This window comes from Sprattus sprattus (assembly GCF_963457725.1).
Source record: "Sprattus sprattus genome assembly, chromosome: 4".
NCBI classification, from domain to species: Eukaryota; Metazoa; Chordata; class Actinopteri; order Clupeiformes; family Clupeidae; genus Sprattus; species Sprattus sprattus.
Genome location: NC_137923.1, coordinates 20495697 through 20513440, shown reverse-complemented (window position 1 = coordinate 20513440; position 17744 = coordinate 20495697). Strand labels below are relative to the sequence as shown.

General features: G+C 46.2%; 1 protein-coding gene across 1 annotated transcript in view; it reads right to left on the bottom strand.

Annotated features, from left to right (window-relative positions):
- The window catches only part of fndc3ba (fibronectin type III domain containing 3Ba), a 109172-nt gene extending 93086 nt beyond the window's left edge, over positions 1-16086 (bottom strand). The window contains exon 1 of the mRNA XM_080837948.1: positions 16011-16086. The gene's annotated coding sequence lies outside the window, so the exon portion shown is untranslated. The remainder of the gene's footprint in view (positions 1-16010) is intronic.
- Between the last annotated feature and the right edge of the window lie 1658 nt (positions 16087-17744).

Sequence of the window (17744 nt, the reverse complement as noted above, 5' to 3'; positions counted from 1 at the left end):
ATGGTTAAGAGCATTATGTCAAGGCTCTTGCCATCAATCAGAGGAGTACACTATGGCAACAAAAGGAGGACAAAGAGGAAAGAATAATATTGGACTGGAGGCAGGGAGGAATTGAGGACACACTGTATTATGAAACCAGTCATGAACATGTTTGGCTCTATTCACACACGCACACGCACACGCACACGCACACGCACACGCACACGCACACAAGTAGGCTGGATTATGAGGGAGGCACAACCCAAACCGCCAAGGAGACGTTTGCTCACAAATCAAAAATGCTGCCCTTTCACCACCTCTTCATTGGCCCAGGCCAGGCTCCCCATGGCTCCACACACACACCCCATAATTAAGGTCCAGAGAGAGGCAGACAGACACACAGAGAGACAGGCACCAGGAGGCACGGACAGATCCAGAGAGACGATATTAAGTGACATGCTGTAAGTTATTAGCCCACATGGTTGGAAATCAGTCTTGGACAAACATTATGTTATGTAAGACAGATCGGGGGGGGGCATGGGCCGAGGCAAGTGGGACGTATGCTGGCTGGCTGGAACCATTGCCCAACAAAGCCCATGAGGGGTGCTGAGAAGTGTGATTTGCATAAGTAAGTATGTTATGGCCCCACAGAAAAGAGACTATGTGTGTGTTCGTTTGTGTGTTTGGGTGTGTGCGGGTGCTGTGGCTTTGTGAGGAATTTCCCATTCCCCCCTCAAACTCAAACAGGGATCTGACTTTTTCCCAGGCCTGGGGGGAAAAAAGATACTATGGCAACAGCAGTCTCCCTGGCAACAGCGTCTGAGGTATCAACTTACCTTTTTTCAGGTCAGGGGGAAGTTTCTAATTTGATCAGCTCTGGCTATTGAAGCACCCGGTGCCCTGACACATGACATACAGATATATGATGCATGATTGTCATGAGGGTGGGCGTGAGGTTGTCAGAATATGCCACAGAGAGAGAGAGCCTCTCTCCCCCCCCCCCCCTCTCTCTTCAGCACCTATACACATGGACCCACTACTCCCCAACACCCTCCACACAGTTCCTTTTTAAAGAAATTGGGAGAGACAGAAGCACCACCCCCCCCCCCCCCCACACACACACACACACACAGGCACAGGCACAGACACAGACACAGACACAGACACAGACACAGACACAGACACAGACACAGACACAGACACACAAGCCCTGGGCTGAATTGAAAGCTGTTTCCCGGCACCAAATCTGTGCGCACTACACACCTAAGCACTGTCAGTCACTGCAGCCTAGGGTCCCTTGAAATACCATTCGTCCACAAACCAGTAACTTCTATCTACTTCCATTTATGACAAAAAAATGAACGTATAAGTTAATCATCAACAGCAAACCAAGCTTGTCTTCAAAGCACCCTGAAGCTTCCAAGCCGCCACGCTCCTGCCAGGGCCTCAGTCAGGCGGCCCAGAGAAGTCCTCCCCATGCTGAACCTGAGCCCCCAACAGTCTCTCCACTGGTAGTGGGGAGGGTACTCAAATATGGTGGGAAACTGCTGCAGACACATCTCCCATTCATACTCCCTTGGCCCAACAAAAGGTATTCACAGACAGGGGGAACAGGGGGAACAGCGGGCCCTGAGCGCTAGCGTGGAGCACCTTTGTGTGCGGGCTATGAGAGCGAGGTGGGCTAAGAGGGCGTGGAGCTTTCACACTGGGAGAGTGGTGGGACGGCCAGGGAGGAGGAGGGGGGCGGTGGGGGTGGTAGGAGGTGGAGGTGGAGGTGGAGGTGGAGGTGGAGGTGGAGGTGGAGGTGGAGGGACATGGCTCTCTCTCTCTCTCCCTCCCTCTCTCTCTCTGGCTCTTTTGAGTGAGGAATGCTAGGCTTGTGTTAACCTTTTTTTTGAAGAGCAAACAGTCCCTCACTTGGGGCATAGTGAGACAGAGAGGCTTTTAATACCGAGGGCTCTCGGTGGAATATGCCAAACATGAGGGGAGAGGCTGGCGCGGAGAGTCAACACAGGCTGTGGATTCAGGGTTCAGGTTCATCGGGTTCAGACCTGGCAAAGGTATGGGGAGGAGTCCCAAAGTGCATAATAGGATGCTTTATTTCCTCCCCAGTGAACAGCAAATGCAGTGAGGGATAAATGAACCAAAAAAAAAATTACTGCTTGGGGCAGCATAACAGAAGGTGGGTTAGCATAGGCTGTGGGGCTGGTTTCCATGGTGGCCCGCTCTGGATGGGAAGTGCAGTCAGCCCTGCTCCCTGTAATTGAGGTAATGATATGTCATATAGGCTGCAACAGCGGACCCCGTGCAGGAATGGAATTCTTCTCGTCTCGGAGTCTGCACCCTTCCCTTCATCCTTCCATCTATCTCTCTCTATCTCTCTCTCTCTCTCTCTCTCTCTCTCTCTCTCTCAAGTCTGAACAGGTCTGTCAAACCTAAAACTTGCATCCGGACAGCAAACTTTTTTCTAGGCTTGAGGGCCAAGGAGGCAGAGAGAGGGAGGGGGGACACAGACAAGGAGGTAGGGTTGGAGGCTGGGAGTAGATTTGAAAAAAAAATGGCGGTGTGGACACTGGGTGGCCCCCTTCTTTTTTCCAAAGGGCAACTACCTCAAGGAGGAAATTCAACGACACTTGATCCTTTGACTCAACAGTGCTTTAAGGTTTTGCTTTTGCTTTTCTTGATCTGTTTGGTGGGGGTGACACAGGAGTGGAGGTCATGTCCAGTGAAAGGGCCGTCAGGGTGGCTCCTCTGCCCTGACAGAGTTCTTGGTCAGCGGGTTCAGATGGAGGAGTCTCTCCCAGTCGCCTTGATAGTCTGGCACAGGGACTTGCTCCAACTCGCTGCTCCATTAAAGGCGGAGCCTGGTTTGTCTCACTGGCACCCAGCCGGGGTTTTCTGCTGTGACCCGATTTACTGCTGTAAGAGGCGTTTTATTACAGGGCAGGAACAAATACTTGCTCCAAATGATTTTGTGAGATGCAATGGCTCTGTGAGCCCTGCAGAAAACACATAACAGTAAAAGTAATAGTAATACTAATAATAGGCCTGTCCAAAGAAAGCCGGACACTCTCTGTAGTTCCTACATTAAAACAGAGGGGAGCATGTCCAGTACGTCCACCTGATAGGTGAAGGGCTGCTCATGAGGCATGTAATACACTGTTACTCAGTTAACAGCCAGACAGAGCCCCTCTTGTCCCAGGCCAGCTCCTCTGAGAGACTGACCTCCATGGAAGAGGGAGTCAGTGTTTAGGGTATGTGGCCATCAGAGAGGCTCCCAATGCAGACCGAAGACAGTGATGAAGTACAAAAGTTTCCAAAAGCGCCGCAAGGCACAAGCTGCTCTTGTGGGTTATTGTTTCAGGGAATTAGCGTGAGGGACGCAGCTAATGAGGAACAATAACAAGCAGGCCTGGCCCTAAAGAACGGTTTCTGTGTGATGCACATCTGTTCAAAAGGAGTAGGTCAGAGCCAGGAAGGAAACACTCATGCTCATAATCAGTCAATCAGTTAATGAGTGCAAGAGTGCAGTGCTTAGCCTGTTATGATACGCATCTAGCTGGTTCACACCAGAAGAGGCCAGAGGTGATGCTGGTGCAGTGGGGGAGTGAGTATATTTCAGTGTGCATGTGTGAAGTTTGGGATTTACTCAAGGATTTCATGGCCTCAAGGAGGGGAGAGGTAAAGTGTATCGCCTACTCACACACACACATGCACGCCGCACACAAGCACGCACACAGGAACGCACATAAACATACAAGCATAGCTTCGAATAGCGGATACAGCTCATTTACCTTCAAGCACATACCAATCATTCTGCAGAGAAAATATCCTGAGTGCCTGCACAGCGACGTGTCGAGACTTGGCCCGGACTAACGGCCGGATCAGCAGTTTTCCATTCTTTTTTCGGAGAGAAGTTTTTCCGCTTTGCAGAAAAGCGTTACCAGCCTAGAAACTCAGTGGTCTTTTTAAGTCTAATTCTGTCCGGACAGGAAGAGAAAAAACAGGGACTGTCAGACCGAGTGGCTTTTATGTGATCTCCCAACAGAAGATGGTATGGGATCTCGGGAGCCAAGGCCAGAGTGGAATTTTTTCACCAGCTGCATGATAGAGAATCCTGTATCTTCTCCTTAACCGTAAAAAAAGAAACCCAACTCATAGACCTATCAGAAGAGCAGGGCGTAGTTTCTCCCTCCGGGACAGGTGACCACGGTTGAGGTATGACTGCATGGATGACTGCTCCTGCTCCTCTTCCACATTCCACTAGAGAGGCAGATCTAATGGAAGATAGCTTACTGAACATCAGCCAGGGCAGTGGGGAAGGAAAGATGCTCAGAAAAAGGAGGAATAGAAAGACCGGGTGGGGAGGGGGGGGGTGGGGGTAATCGGTAATCGGAAAGTAATGCTGAAAGGGAAAAAGTGAAATCTTTTTCCAGGCCCAGGGCCCTGCGGGGCTCGGCCCGTGTGAAAATGGCTGTCCGGCTGTGAGAGAGTGAGAAGGCGAAGGCTGTGCCTGGCACAGATGCGGTAGCAGCGGGCATCCCGGCAGCTGCCCAACCAGCCTCGGCGCTCAATTAAATACAACACACAAGACGCGGGTGCCAGGGCATTATAAACGCTCAGTCAATTTGACGCACACACACACACACACATTGGCCCATACATACATTTTCCTTGCAACCCGCTTTGTCCATCTCTCTACAAGAGATCATGGCTCCGTGCATGGACAATCGAGCTGCATCTAATCTCCTGGAATGGATGAAAATAAGCCTGAGATTTTTGGAAAGCTCTGATCATTGTGTGTGTGTGTGTGTGTGTGTGTGTGTGTGTGTGTGTGTGTGTGTGTGTGTGTGTGTGTGTGTGTGTGTGTGTGTGTGTGTGTGTGTGTGTGTTTATTTGTCACAGTGCTGTCTCATGGACAAAGGAGGAACGGGGCATAGAAACGGGACAAAAAAAACTCAGAATGTCAAGCCCATCCCAGTCACATAAACATGCATCCAGAAAACACTGTCCACACACAAAACCAGTCCAGACAGCTGTTTTGACCCGTCAGTTTAACTCTGTTAGTTTCTGAGATGAACCATCAGCTACCTTCAATACATTCCCAGCATCCAACATTTTCGATATGTCTTTATGCTACCCCTCAACTATACTCAGCTATTCAGCCAAAGTGATCAGAAGTGTAGATTAAGCTACTGATGAAACATAAGAAGTTACAAATCAGGCACGGGCTGTTATAAAGACACACATAATTGACTTGGAGGTAATGCAAGCTGTTTAGGTCTGCAGAAAAGTTCTTGTACACTGACAAAGACAAAGAACAGATCTGACTGGTTTTGTGGGTGGTTTGACATCACATTCCTCCCTAGCTCTTCAAGACAGAAACACAGACAGCAGCTTTGATCCTCTATGCCTGCAAGATTTTACACTGACTAATATGATATAATATACACATTCCAAAAGTATTGCAGTTACCTTTGAGTCTTCTTGTAGATTTAGGGTGTTATATTAAAAGCAATGTTTTAAAATGTATTTGTTACCTTATTAGTTATCTTATTTTGTAATTCTTACCTTGTAATTATATTGTATTAGTTATGTTAGATGGCCAACACATTTGATGTCAAGCTCCAACTCTTTTGGCTTGTTACCCATCATAAAAGCATGATATACTGTGTGCCTATGCTAGAGAAAGAGTAGATATGTGTTAGTGTGATCCTAATCTTAAACCAGGACACAAACATCAAGGGCCATAATCCCAGTTTTCTGAATAGGAAACACACTTCCCTCGCATTCCTCATAGGTCCCGCCACCTTCCTTAGTGCCATACCTCCCCTTGTTTATTCTGCCTATCACCGGCACTGGTTTCACAAAGACTTCCTGATCAGGTCCAAGAGAGAGAGACCACCGTAATCCCGGCTGCCTCTCGCCTCCCGCTCTCCCTCCCGGCCTGCCTGGGAAACAGCTCCTGCATTCCAGCAGACCATCTGGCCTTGGCAAACGAAGAGGAAGGAGTGAGCAGTGGCCATTATGATTACCGCTCAGCTTTCTCCACCTCCCTCCTCCAAGAAGAAGAGGTGGTGGGGCTTAGGGAGGTTGAAGTCTTTTACTTTGAGAAACTTGTGTGCATGTGTGTGTGGCGGGGATGTGTGTGTGTGTGTGTGTGTTCTGTCAGGAAAAATCAGCTGTTTGGTACTACGGCCACTTGCACAGGTCTCCTTCCAGCATGAATAAGGGGTCATAGCAAATGCTACCTTGTGTATCTCCCTCTCTCTGCAGAAGGAAGACTCAAGCAGGCTACCCCACTGCATGTATGGGTGCCCTGCTCTGGGCCTTGCGTAGGCCGTGTGCATTTTTTTTCTGTTTCTCCCTTGCACAGCTGGTCACGAGCACAGCACTTAGAGGTGAACCAGATCAAGTGCACTAAGGGGCACACATGCATGAGGAGTCCACAGCCAGCAGGTGTTTTCTGCGAAGGCAAACAGCTGCGTGAACAGTGAACTCTCAGAGCGCCTGTCTGAGCCCATGCCAAACAGAGCCAAGGCTGCACCTCCAGCAAAGCACCACACTCTATCAGACCTGGGTCATTCTAACCCCCCAGTTAAAACAAGAGTGAGTGATGAAACACAGCGCATCCAAAAAACATCTCACACAAAAGGCTCCTCAACAGGAGCGGGATGAGTGGTCTGACCCCAGGGGTTGGGGTGGCTTGCCCTATCTCACCGGTGACATGGCCTTGCATGGGCTCTATTACATGGCAAACAGAACACATCCACTAACATCATGGCTGGGTGATGGTTAACAGATGGCCTTGTGAGCTGTGATTTCTATATAAATTGGAACCATTTGATCTGGATGACTTTTTGTGAAATCACCACATTCTTCTCACAATCATTACTGTGGAGAGTGCAGTACTGTCATTAATGTTTGGTAAAGGAAACTTGAATACTCTTTTTAGATATAAGGAAATGTCTTTTGATGAAAAAGAGGACCAAGAAACATTTCAAACTACTATAAAAGATGTGTACACACAGGATTGAAAGAAATATGCCAACCGACTCCCAGGATCAATCTTCACCATTGCATGACAGAATCTGATACCTGACACTGCCTTTGATACAAATAAAAGGAATCTTTGGCTGTTTCAGTGCAGTGCATGGGCATTCGCACAATAACCTTAACAGCTTTAAACACAAAAGTATACAGGCTCTGGCCAGCAGTCTATCTGATCAGGCACAATGGGAGCTCAACTCAGCAGCTATGGGAAGTGCCCAGGTTGGGTTGGGGAACTACTGAGAGCAGGGCGGAAGCAAACTGGATCAAGATGAGAAGAGCAGGGTGGGAGGCCACCACTTCACCGCCCCATTGTCAAGAAGTCATCATAGCAAGCAGTATGACACACACACAGACATACCCACAGACTGACACACACACACACACACACACACACACACACACACACACAAAAACACACACACATACACGCACACACACACACACACACACACACACACAACACTAGGTTCTCTGTTATTGGCAGATGAAGGGGGTTTGTGTGTGTGTGTGTGTGTGTGTGTGTGTGTGTGTGTGTGTGTATGATGTGGGAGAGGGGGGTTCAGTCTACAATACGTCATTCAGAAGTCTGAGAAGTTTCCCCACCCCCAGCCCTCTCTGAGATTTTCCTCCAAAAAAGGCTTTTGTTCTGATGGAGATTTTCTTCCAAGTGCAAAACTCTGCCTGTAAACAGTGAATGCTAAATTTAACTGAGGGGATTCCCCAGCTCGACCCACCACACCTTGCAAGGGTAGGTATCGCTGGGCTACACCCAGCCAGTGGAACTGGGACTACGACCTCCATCACTCCATGACAGACCCATGCTAAAGTCTAGCTGCATAAGCTTCCTTTTTTGTGGTGGTATAGAACAATTTACAATGGAATGAAAAACAAGTATGAAATGATAACGCCTCTAGCTTGCTTCTGTTCTTCCGAAACGAAGCCTTCGGACTATCTTGCTGCATCAGAATCGCTCTTCTGTGAAGAGCAGAGCAATTATAATTCCTTGCATATTTCGCTCCATACCTTTTGCTGCCAGGGTCTTCTGGCTCTAGTGAGCCTCCTGCTCCCTGCACTGTTGGAGTGTTCTCTCCCTTTCCTCCTCCCCCTCCACTATACACTATATTCACTTCAGGCCCACTCCTGAGCAAACCTCTGGAGAGAAAATACCTCTCCTCTGCCGGAGCCTTGAATTAGCATCACAGTTAATTAAAGATCCTTAGACTTTATTGGGGGGAGTGTGTGTGGGGGGGGGGATTTATCCATTACAATGTTATCAGTGAGAGAGAGCCAGCTGGCATCTACACAGCAGGCTAGGGCACACAGAAGGGCCGGTGCCCATTCCATGAAGTTAGAGCGAAAACTGTGGCATTCAAAATACTATCCGCCCCGGCTCTGTTTTTGCACATGTCTAGGGACACACATGTGCGATAATGATATATATATATATATATATAAATAAGGGGCTGGCTGTGGCTCTGAACAATGCCATTTATTCATATGAAATAAAGAGAAAGGAGGGAGGGACAGTCTGGGAGTGTCAGACTGACTGGCCTCCGAGGGCACCATGGCAGGAAGACAGGCATGGCGGAGCCATTGTGCTCTTGCCGTGGCAACCCTCCAAACAGCATAACCAGCTCCAGCCCCCGGCCTGGCTTCCTCCACTCCTCCACTCCCCCTTCTCTCCCGACTGCCGTGAGCGTCTCTGCAGCCCTGTGGTGAACACTCACTCCTGCCGCTAATGAGGAAACACTGAAACAGGCTGAGACGCTCACAGTAAAAGGCTGTTGAGTGGCATGCTTATACCCTGCCAACATCAGGCTATAGATGTTTCTGTTACCACCTCAACATGATTTTTTTTTACATCCATATAGATTTTAGAAGGCAGTTATTAATACAAATCAAAAACAGTACTCATTTCACACTGACTGTCAGTCTTAATGAATGAATGTATTCAACCCAGTGTCTGTAGTGAAAGACTACTCAGCAGGACTGTAAGATTACCATGTCCTCCTCTTTCCTTCTCTCAGTGCTTGTGCAAATACTGCTGAAGAGGCAATGGGCAATACCAAAATTACGTTTTACAGGGAGAATATCTACTTCAAAAGTACCCCGTGCAAAAGCTTTGCATACGCTTAATCTACTTTCTAATGTGATGAGGGCATTTACAAATAACAACAAATAGATTGGTAACATAATCCGTCAAGGCTCCAAGGGGACTTTTGCGTTCGGTGAGAAGCAGTCTGGGTTGTTCCATACGCCTGCTGTTCTCCTGCAGCCAGAGCAAAGGAAGCTGTGTGACGTTGCCAAAAAGTGGGGGGAGAAAAAGAAAGAAAAAAAACCCACCTCTCATCCAACCATCTGGATGTGAACTAGGCAGAGGGCCAGGAGGCAGTAAAACCCACTTAGTTGGAGTCCCTGACCGATCCGCCACTGCCACGTAGCTGCTTGCTCAGGCAAAGGGAGAGGAGAGGAGCTCCGCTCGCTCTCGCCTCAGCGTTTCACTTTCCCACAGTGCAACAGAGGCAACGCTAGGCAAATGTCAACACAGCAGCTCCACACAGATGGTTAACAGAAACAGACAGAAAACAATATGCACTTTGTTGGTTATTCACAGAACCAAAATCTCACTAAGTAAAAAGGCAACTTCATGTTGCTTTTTTCCATTAGGTTCTCCACAGTGCACACAGTGGTTAACTTGTGCTGTTGACAAGCTCACAAGGAAGCAGTCTGTGTACTTACACGCACTAAACTACATGTCCTCCCCCCAAAACATTTTTTATTGTGTATGCACCTACATTTCAAAGACCATGACATGGATATGTGTCTTCAACTGACAATGGATCCACTGGATCATCTGCTTTGCCAAAATGCATGGCAGAATAAGCTACACTTCATTAGGGGATAACTGGGAGATGCAGACCACAGACAACACGACTATGATGGAGCACAGAAAAAAATGGCAAGCCTTCACAAGGCAAGCCTGCCCCAGCAAGAGCAGCACGGGGGGTTATAAATTCTGACTCAAAGTTGAGATGGTAGACTAAAATGTTGGATGTGATTCAATTGTGTGTGTGTGTGTGTGTGTGTGTGTGTGTGTGTGTGCGTGTGTGGAGGGTCGTGGGGGGTAGTTGTGAAAAACAACCCTTTCCAAGTCCCTTTCAAAACATACTCTATGAGGCAAACACACAACATTCTCCCACGCTGAAGCAGAACATACTGTCTATTCACACACAAACAGAGCTTAAATATAGGCTACAATATCTGGAGGAAATAGGGGAGGTTAGTTGTTTCTGTGGACACCATACCAGCCGCTGGGTGTGGGGAGAATCATCTCACTGATAGATGATGCTAACAACTGATTAACGGATGAATTCAACTGATGAACCAACTGATGAACTGAAGCAACTAATTGTAACTGCTGGGCCCGTGTGGAATCCTTTTGTTGACTGAAGAAGAGGCAATTTAACACATGAAGTGTACGAGGTATTCTTTTATCATCCTCAACCAAACATGGCACCCTGTATACACACATACAATTACCCATGGAAAGAGACTGGGCTGATGAGGATGACTGGATGACTACATCAGCACCCACTGCCCTCTGCCTCCAGTAGAACAGGAATGGGTAGCTGCACCACAGCCATCAAAGTGGACAGGCTCATTCAGGTGGGGCAGAGGCTGGGGTAGGGCATGGGGGGGGATGGAGGACGAGGGGAATCAGGCTTAGCTCATTCCCGCTAAATTGTCCCACATGGCTGGGCGCTCTCAAAGAGGGCAGCTCAGTTTAAACAAACATCACAACTTCCTCCTCACTGCACACAAAGCCTTGAAACAGAGCCTCGTCCCTCCTTCTGGGGTCATTTGGGGGAAAAGGCAAAGAGAAGGGTCCCGCCAAAACACAAGCCTTCCTCTGTCTCGCCAGCCATAGACATCCCAGAGAGGCTAGGGAACACAACGCATGTCAGTTCACACCTCACACCCGCATCACAACACCGCCCTCTCTCACGCCATGGCCTGCAGAAGGCCCAGCAAACACACCCACACCCACACTTCCCCCAGACTCTTCTTGACCTCCGCAGGCAACCTGTTCTGTTTGAGAACACACTGTGTCAGTCAGCCACAGATACACAGTTGGATAAATGAATAGAGGAGGAACATAAAAACAAATCGAAACAACAAATCAACTGACCATGGTTGTAAATGAAGCATCTGGTGCCAACAGCATTCACAGGAAAATTCCATGAATTACACTGTAAAAGGCATGGATGCTCCAGAGATATGCTGCAAAGCAAATAAGGTACTGTAGCTACCGATGCGTTGCTGGGAAGAGAGTAGCCCTGGCAGGTGAAATTCAAACAGTTGGCATTCCTAAGCTTACACATCCCGGGAAAACCTTTGCCTTTCCCACGGCCCTTCATGTCTACCCCATCTTAATAACCTCACACATCCAAAACACAGCCACTGAACAAGGCACATCTAATCCTAAACAATAATATGAGTCAGCCAAAAAAACTCCAACATGCTAAAACGCATCAGGGTGGTGAGAGTTCCCCCCACTCTGCAGCTTGCAAAGGTCAAAGGTCACATTCCTCATCCTCAATCAGGCCTCCAGATTTCACACACTGGGTGAGTGGTGGAGGTTGTGGGGTGGGGGTTGGGGGGCAGGTGGGGGTGGAGGGGCTGGGGGGGGGGGGAGCTTTTGTCAAAGACCTGCTTCAAGGCAAGAAGGGAAAAGAAAACAGGAAGTCTGTGGCAACAAGAAGGGCTGCAGTGACCAATGTATGCATAGTGGCATAATAACCATCACTGCTGTGGAGGAGGTGTCAGGGGGGGGGGGGGGGGGGGGGCAAGCAAGTTAGGTCACTATATGAGTGTATGTGTGTGTGTGTCCGTGTGTGTGTGTGTGTGTGTGTGTGTGTGTTTGTGTGTGTGTGTGTGTGTGTGTGTGTGTGGAGGTCTGCAATTAAACCTGAATGTATAAAAATAAATGCTTCCTTCGGCCATGTGACTCGATGCACATGAATGCCTTCCAACAGTGCTAAAACGGTCTCCTGCATGGTCAAATAGAGGCCCATTACAGAGCAGTGAGGAGCCATCAGAACTTTCCATCGCCTGGGTGGCAACTGCCGCCAATGCCCCATGCATGCTAATGTCGGCACGAACACAAACCCTAAGGCCACCTGACCAAACATTGAGTGTTTTTTCCGCTCTGCCTCGGAACGAACGTGCCACCTTGACTGATTGAATAATGCATTGCCGTGATCCGGTATTGGAGGAATCAAAGCCCTGGTGGAAAAACAACATTCAGTCAAATCTCAAATCTCTTTCAGCACAAATCACAGCAGGGACTGTTTTGTACGGTACCCAGATTGGGCATTTTTTTAGTTTGTCTCTTACACGAATAATTTCAAAGGCAGGGTGGGGGTTGGGAGAGGCTGTCCCAGGAACATGGTGGTAAGGAGAGACATCTGTCAGGCCTCCTTTGATCTGACTGATTTTTGAAGAGAGTGTTTGTCAGCAGCACTGTAAATCACTGTGAGATCACTATGATCACTCCCCAACTCTGGGATCGTTCTACAGGTTGTCAAAAAGTGCCCAGAACCCCTCTACCGAAACAGCTGGCCTTAAGGTTGCTTAGAATTCCATCGATGTGGGGTGCACTAGTATGTAAGATATGATGCAACATCTGTGAATTATGACTGTCCTGACAAAAGAAAAAATCCCCAAAAACCAACTGGCTAAATTAAACTGCTTGACCGGCCACATGAACTTCTTAAGATGGACATTCCCGCTGAATGAATAATGAATCATGCATCCTAAAGATTGTTTTCATCATTTCACTATCCTATCCATCTGCTTTTCCAGAAGATATTCAGGTTGCCTAGCAGCCACAGACATGCTGCAAGATATACGCTGGAACACTGGATTATCCTCTATTGGTGAGCTAGTGTTCTTTTTCATTATGTGGTTAATAGATGTGGTAAGAATAAAGACATGTCATGATTTATTATTGAGTGTGCCTCCCTCCAAGCTAAGTTAATACTTTTCAGACATGCAAATGAACACAATCACCATTAGAAGAAATTACTTTGACATGTGAAGTGGCACAACAGACACAACACAACACACCTGCAAGGTATTATTCTACTGGAGCAACCTTCTTGAGTGTCACCATGTAGTCATGTCTCCCCTTCCAACAACAGTCCCTATTTCAAACAATGTCATCTCTGCAACACCTGACAACAACACGGTCACATGTCAGTTCCTAAAAACGGTTTCAGATTTGAGCAGGTCGTGTGACAGAAAGGTCAGTTTCACTTGCAGAAGTCCCTACTTCTTGGGGAAACCCTGACAGCATCAGAGTGAGGTACAGCCTTTCAGCCTTTCGTCAAAGCCGTTTTCAGTGAATCACAACTCCTTAGAACTCCTGTGGGGGTTTCCTAGAGATGGGCAGTGGGAGAGGGCTGGTGGGAGAGGACAGTTATCACCGATGGAGCAGATCCCACTGGGCCCAGTCAGAGCGACTGATGGAGATCATTTCGAAACACTGTTAATGACTTCACAATCTTGTATAAATCATGTGCTTATGTAATAAATATACTTATATGCAGCTCCGGAGTCCTGAGGTAACTAGGGTGAATTTTCACCTAACAGCGATCGTTACACAGATAATTATTGGAGTCTGCCCTCTAACCTGCAGAAGGTCTTATGGGTAGCAAACTGTGCAAGGCAAGATGGAGCAAACATGCAAATGAGAACCCCTGCCATTATGGTCTTTGTTTTTTTGCCTTTGGGGAGCGTGTATTTAAAGCGCAAGCATTTGAAGGAAGAAAAAAAGGAGAAACTGAATATTACATTCACGTACTGACTAAGAACTAGAAGTGGCAGCCATTGCAAAGAGCTAAGAAATAGTGCAAATACATCTGTTTCTGAGTAAAAAAGGCACCAACCAGGCTTGAGAGGAAAGGCTGAGACAATTGGGAGAAATCACATTGTTTTTTATCACAGGGTCGTGCAGAACACTGGTGTACATCAAAGAGCACCCTCCAATCCCACCACCACCCACCAATACCATCATTCTATGATATCCAGCTGTTATGGAAATTGGAGGGTGGAAACATTTGTATAGCCCTGGGTGGCCCTGGGTGGTTGGGTGGTTGGTGCATCCGCTACTTCAAGAGAAAGTGTCTGGAATACCAGGTGCATGACCTCAGAAAAAGACAATGCTTTGTCAACCATGACCAATCAGGGCCATGAGGAGAGCAGCACCAATCAGAACACAGAAGCACAGTGGCCAATGAGTCCCTATAATGTAGGAAGAGCAGCGCTGATGCACTGATGCCTCATTTTCGAAGAAACTGGACAAACTCCAGAATCATACGTTAATGTGCAACTAGTAATATACATGATGCAACAGCCTCTGATCATTTCAGTAGCCAATGGAGAGACAGACAGTCCACACCAAACTATTTTGTGGATCAGGCAGAATATGTATAAATCTATGTTCGGTTCCCCAAATTATGACAAAGTTGATACTGACAACAATGACAGTGTTCTACGACCAGTTGGCACGGTTTGTTTTTTACCACCATTATTGCATATTTATTAATACTGCCAAACTTATTACAATATTAGTTGAATCGTTTGGTAATTATTACAGTACTTCATTATCATCACCTCTCTGCCACATCACCATCCTTGTCACCAGCTTTCCCACATTTCTGAATTGAATTGCTTCTTACTGTAACAATAGGGCTCCTGGGCAGCATTTGGTTACCCCCATTCACACCTGGTTAGAAAGCAAACTTAAAAACTATTTTTTAGAACCCAGAGGCCTTCTGCCTTTCAGCTAAGGAATGTAAATCCGACGTCATTTATTTGGGATCAGATTTCTATTTCTATTCCCCCCCCCCCCCCCCCCCCTCTCTCCACCATCTCAACGACAAAGCTTGGCTTTTTCTCCAATGTGCCCCCTGGATCCAGAAAAATTCATAGCAGCAACCAAATTTCAGGCCAGCGCTATGACTGCGTATACATCATTCAATGTTTTTACCCCCGCACAAAGAGGATTCACCTATGAAGTTGCGTCGTGCTGAAGAGACACATTGCCATTTAAAACTATTTTATATCCTTCAAACAAAAAGTCAAAGCTCAGCCTTTTTTTAAAGACGCTTTCATCTTTAAACAGACACGTTGCTCGTCCCAGCTGAAGGTTCCAAAAGGCTTTCAGGAATGCTTGGGTAGGGCATGATGGAGTTTACCACCTCTGTTTCATCCATGCAGTGCAATCCAACCAGCAAATAAGACTACACATCACCCATATCAATAATCAGCCCTACAAAAAAATGGATATCAGAGTATCACTGCCTCTGCAAAACCAAAAAGGAAAACCCTTATAGGAAGCATGTAGTGATCTAAACTCCAATCTCATTTCTTGATGAGAATAACAATGTGAATCACAGCATCTTCAATATTCTGTAAACCATACCCCAGCTTTTACAGTGCACGAGTGAAAACTGAGTTCAACTGAAAAAAATGTATTCTTGCCGTTTTCCGTTTCAACTAAAGTCAACACGATTGCATAATGTTGAGCAAACCATTTCTGCCTAGACTCAAACACGATCAAAAACAAATTCCTTTCCTCTTTTCGGAGATCTTAAATTAACTACTACATAACTTTGAACGTTCAAAACTTGATCGTGGTAAAACGAATGCAATAGGAAAGAGAATCTCACTTTGCGTCAAAGCATTATGCCATCTAAAATTCTATAAACAATAATGACTTCTATACTCCCCGAAGCAAAGTTTTCCTTTTCCTCCTTGCTGGCCAACTAACCTATACTCCCGGCGTCACTCGCGCTCCAGACAGAGAAGTCTCAAATCTTTAGGCAATAAAACATGTAGGCTACAATGTGTCCTCATAGCTGACGAGAAAATGTAAGTAACATTTCAAAACAAAACAAGTAAATGGAACAAACCTTGCTGCAATAAAATAATCTTCACAAACTCCAGAGCCCCACTTTTTACCAGATATAAGTTAGGCAGTCCGCAGTCAGTCTGCACACCGCAGCGCAATCAGGGGGAGATTCCGCCATGTCAATTATGTCTGAACACACATGTGAGCGAAGTTCCAGCCCACTTTTACCGTATTATATGATGTAAATAACCAAAGACCGGGACTCTAATAACGCAAGAGTATACCTTTTGAAGAGTTTTTATTGTCAAAAGTTATTTGTACAACTCAATCTCTATTTGTAACAGTAGTACAATCATGTCGTAATACGTCGTTGTATTACTTGTCGACGTGTTGATTTTTTTAACCGCGCATGAGCCTACCTGAAAAGAATGTTCAACAAAATGAATGTTGGACACTATAGTATACCTTTTTTTGGGGTGGGGGAGACACGCTGTCGTTCAAATGGCCAACCTTTCTAACATATTAACAAACACGTTTTTGTTTTTGTTTTGCCAATGACATATAGGCTTAAACGTCTCCCAAAAGAGACTAATGATATGACTAATGAATTAACTAATATTAACTATAATGGTAAGTTATACGACGTAACCTTACATCTTTTACCAAAGTATTTTTTTGTCAGAAATGTACCATTGTAATATATAGCAGTATAGCAAACATTAAATATTACACAGATAAATCCCTTAAAATGATTTGTTTGGTGCAGTGCTTCTACCATTTCCATTAAGCGTGTAAAACAGAGATCTGCCTTTCTTCCAAACAACCCAGTGCCCCTTGTCCTAAATTTCACTCTGGTAGCAGAGTGCCATAACGGCAAATTGTTGCTTCTACTGCCACCGGCAGGACACCTTTTGTAATTTGGTAATTGCACTGGTGCCAGTGACACCTGGCTGGGGAGACCAGCTTGTATATGGGCAATCGACATGTGAATACAAATAACAACTGACCAAGTACCATTAAAACTGGTAGTCTGGGCCAGTAATCTCTACATACTCTAAATATGTTTGACAAAGATGTGGAGAATACCCTCAAGCATATGGATTATGAATTACTGATATGGCGTATGACATACCACCACTGCATATGTGATGTGCTTTTTCATCTGCACACTGATGTACAATAATGCTTTCTATTTTTGCATTTACTATGGGAGATATGACTGCTTTATTCTGTAATCTGTGATGTTAATCTCACTGTCGTCATGCTCTCATTCATGAAATCTGCAAGTGCCTTCCTAGTGTTGTTTTCAACGGCTGCTCTTGTGTGCCTTAGTAAAGCAAAGAAGAAATTACTTCACTCTTTTGTCATTCACATTCATCAAGTTATTATAAATGGAAAACATTTTCCTTCATTTTATACAGAGCTTTACCGCGTCTTTGTCTTTAGACACGGTCTTATGCCTGGGGCCACATGGACACTCTTTTTCCTGGATGGCTGCCTAGAGCTCGCTGCTTTGAACCCGTCATTTGATTTCAAGGTGAAAAAAAATGACTCTTATTTGTCAGGAGTGTTTGGTCACACTACATACACTACATAACAAGGACCACTCATTTCAACTGACTCTCCAGCTGGATGGCAGCATGTTCACAGCAGACTCTACAGCTTGACATCATTAAACATTCCCACCAATATTTTCATTGTCCCAATAGCAAATGAAAACTGTAAAGCTCAACTTGTCTGAACCCACTATAACGATGCTGTATTTTTTTTTCCACAATTGCAACAAACGTGCACC